The following is a 4,308-nucleotide window of genomic DNA, read 5'->3' as shown; positions in this document are numbered from 1 at the left end:
TCTTATCTTACTCCTATTTCCAGAGGAACTCTTTAATTCTTTTCATGTTGGTTCTGGATTCCAACAAGCTATCAGCAAACAAGTGAAAGCATACACAGTAGTAGGGAGAGTAGCATGAGCAAAGGCCCAGAGGTAGCTGGGACAGGATGGATTGGCAGAGAGGGGCTGGACAGGTGCAGCCCTTTCATCCTGAAAATAATGTTGCTGTTTTCAGAGTCACAGAATGTGCTGGATGGTTCTGTGTCAGCTTGACTCAAGCTAGTCAGTCATCTGGTAGGCTGCAATCCCAATTAAGAAAGTGCATCAATAAGATCAGACTACTGGCAGGCCTGTAGAGCACTTTTGTTTTGTTTTGTTTTGTTTTTTGTTTTTTGTTTTTTATTTTTCGAGACAGGGTTTCTCTGTGTAGCCCTGGCTCCTGGAACTCACTCTGTAGACCAGACTGGCCTTGAACTCAGAAATCTGCCTGCATCTGCCTCCTAAGTGCTGGGATTAAAGGTATACGCCACCACTGCTCAGCTGTGGGGCACTTTTTAAATTAGTGACTAATGAGGAAGAGCCCACCCACTGTAGGTGGGGCCATCCCTGGGCTGGTGGTCCAGGGTACTATAAGAAAGCAGACTGAGCAAGCCAGTAGGAGCAAACCAGTAAGCAGCATCCCTCTGTGGCCTCTGCATCAGCTCCTGCCCCCAGGTTCCTGCCCTGCTTGAGTTCTTGTCCTTTGATGATGATGAACAGTGCTATGGAAGTGTAAGCCACATGAATCCTTTCTTCCCCAAGTTGCTTTGGTCATGGTGCTTCATCACAGCAATAGTAGCCATAAGACACCCTCTGATCTACCTAAAATAGCCCATCCAGTCACCTGCTAGTCTTTTATCCTGATGTGATTTTTTTTCATGGCCTCTGTCCCCACCTGAAGTAATTTTTCTACTTGTATCCCATTTGCCCACTACAGTGATAGCTTCCTGAACAAGGGACTTATTTCTTTCATTACTCCATCTTCAGTGCCCAGAATAGAGTCCCAACAAAGCAGCCAAACAACAAATGTGCAAGGCATGGTTGTGCCTACTTACAATCCAAGAACTTGTTCAACCAAGGTAGTGATCCTCCAGCTCAAAGCCAGTCGGAGCTACACAGAGGCAGCCTGAGAACTACATAGGAAGACCGTCTCCACAAAAACAAACAAATGAACACACATTAAATCAATGTTTCACACCTCTACATGGTCTCTTGTGCTTTCAGTTGTTCGGTGACATTCCTGGAAAGCTGTGATGGCTGGGTTGAAGGCTCAACCAGTAAAGGCAATTGCTTTGGGCCAACCCTGACAACTTTAGTTAGATTCCCCAGGTCTCATATGGTAGAAAGCAAACTGTCCTCTGACCACTTCCAAGCATGTACTGTGTAGTACACATACATCTAAACACACACACACACACACACACACACACACACACACTAAATAAAATATAATTAAAACAAAACATTATCTCCCCTTTCAGGAAAGTAGTTTCACTTCATTACTAGTGTCTTCTTTTTTTTTTTTAATACACACCAATTCTTTCTCTTTCTTTCTTTCTTTCTTTCTTTCTTTCTTTCTTTCTTTCTTTCTTTTTTTTTTATTTATTGGTTTTTTGAGACAAGGTTTCTCTGTATAGCCCTGGCTGTCCTGGAACTCACTCACTCTGTAGACCAGGCTGGCCTTGAACTCAGAAATCCTCCAGCCTCTGCCTCCCAAGTGCTGGGATTACAGTAGTGTGCCACCACCGCCCGGCTACTAGTGTCTTCTTAATGTGCCCTTCCCATGCTTCCTTGGAGTCACGTCAAGCAAAAGGCTGATGTAGCTGGAGAGGCTGTTAGGTTCTATAATGACAATTAAGCATTGTCAAGACAGCTGGGGCAAAGGAGGGGCATTGGTGGGGACCAGGAGGAATATACTGGGCCAGGGAGAGTAAGAGCCAGAGCACTTCCCAGTTCACCCCAGCCTTCTACACATTAGGCTCAGACAGACTGAATGGTGGTCTTTTGTCTTTTATGCTGGGCTTAGAAATGTTCATATACACCCTTGAGGCAGAAGAGGACCATCAAAGGTCACTGCCTGGGGAATCTCTCACCACTTGCCTTTTCTATATGGGTGAGCAATTTTCTCTTTTCCTAGTTCTGGGGTCCATTCTCTGGGGGTCCTGCTGGCCACAGAAGAGGACTAATAACTGTCTCTTTCTATGGCTTTTAGATCTCAAGGGCTTCTTTATTGCTTTAAATAAAAAAAAATGAGTCCCTTTGCATTCCTTACCTTTATTCTTCAGTATATGAACTGACCCAGGAACTCATGAACACCAGGCAAGCTCTCTACTTCTGAGCTGGTGGCCAGGAATTCCAGATCTTTCTGCCTCAACCTCTGGGGTGGTGTAATTACTAGTGGTACCATCATTCCCAGTACATATTATTCCCATATTTTGAAGGTTTAAGGACGGCAGGAGATCCTAGCGCAACACTCACCATCCCGCTCAGCCTGGACCTGCTGATGGAGAACTGGAGTTAATCATGTGTATGTATGTCTCTGTGTGTACATGAAAGTGCAGATACCCTCAGAAGTCAAAGGTATCACACATCCCTTTGGAGCCAAGCTAGAAGCAAGTTGTTAGTTGCCCAACATGTGTGCTGGGAACTGAACTCAGGTCCTGTGTATACTCAGGTATGTGCTCTTCATTACTGAACCATTTCTCCAGACTACTTATTCCTATTTTCCCTTTGGAAAACTGCTGGGTTGTTCTTAGTATCTTCTTCCATTTAGTCTCTTTCTCTATGCTTTTGTTTGGAATAAACCCACAATGTTAGCTTCAGGTCAAGGTTAGCTGCCTGAGATTCATGATGGCAAAGCGGGAGAGGGATGTTGGCATGTGAATGAGAAATATCATCCATAGGTTCATGTATTTGAACACATGGCCCCCAGATGTTTAGGAAGGATATGGGACCTTCAGAAGGTGGAGCATCATTGAAGGGAGTGGGTGGGGGGTGGGTTTTGAGATTTTATATCCTCCTCCACATCCTGTTTGCTCTCTGCTTCCAGACTGCCCATACAGTGGGACAACACTCATGTTCCGGGCACATGCCTTCTCTACACAATGACTTACAGCCCCACTGAAAGTGTAAGCCAAAATAAACTGTTGGGAAACCCTGTTACTTAACGTCGAAGTCTCCCATGTCCAGATAGCTCCTTTGAGCCTGGTGCAAAATAGAGGACTCCCTTTACCAGCAGGCCTTCCCCTTCTCTGCCTGATCTGATGAGTCCAACTCCACTCTTCTACCCAAGGAAGGTTGAAAAGTACTTGACAAACTTACAAGTTCAATTTCCTCTTTCCTGGTAAGAACCAACCCAGCAAGTAACTGGGATTCCTGGAATGCCTTTCTATGTAAATGAGGCATTCACAATAAATTAAGCTCCAGCCAATGATTTTACATTCACTCTGAAAACTCCTTCCCACTCTCCAAGGTTCACATATAGCTCTTGATCACCCCAAATAAAGTGTATGCACACCAGCTGTCTCACTGGAGATCATCTAATAGAGCTGTTTCATTGAGTATCATCTAACACAGCTGCAACACGAAAATCCTCTGAGAAGGTCTTCTCCTGTCTTGCAGGCTCTACCCATTCCAGACTTCACTTCATCCTTCCAGCCCAGTGTGCAATGGCATCTGGACTCATTGAGAGAGGAAATGGAGGATACAGGACTACAGCTGGACCCCAAGACACACACCATAGCTGGCACCCAGAACATGGGGCCACAGCTGGAGGAAGTGTCCACACAGACCGCAATAAAGTACACACACACCTCAGTAAAGTGCACACACATACCTCAGTAAAGTACACACACACATACCTCAGTAAAGTGCACCCACACACCTCAGTAAAGTGCACACACCCCTCAGTAAAGTGCACACACCCCTCAGTAAAGCACACACACACACCTCAGTAAAGTGCACACACACCTCAGTAAAGTGCACACATACCTCAGTAAAGTGAACACACACACCTCAGTAAAGTGCACACACCCCTCAGTAAAGTGCACACACACCACTCAGTAAAGTGCACACACACCTCAGTAAAGTGCACACACCCCTCAGTAAAGTGCACACACCCCTCAGTAAAGTGCACACACCCCTCAGTAAAGTGCACACACACCTCAGTAAAGTACACACACACCTCAGTAAAGTGCACACACATACCTCAGTAAAGTGCACACACACACACCTCAGTAAAGTGCACACACACCTCAGTAAAGTGCACACACACCCCTCAGTAAAGTGCAC

Source organism: Mastomys coucha, unplaced genomic scaffold (genome assembly GCF_008632895.1).
Source record: "Mastomys coucha isolate ucsf_1 unplaced genomic scaffold, UCSF_Mcou_1 pScaffold21, whole genome shotgun sequence".
Classification (NCBI taxonomy): domain Eukaryota; kingdom Metazoa; phylum Chordata; class Mammalia; order Rodentia; family Muridae; genus Mastomys; species Mastomys coucha.
Note: the sequence above shows the minus strand (reverse complement) of the source record.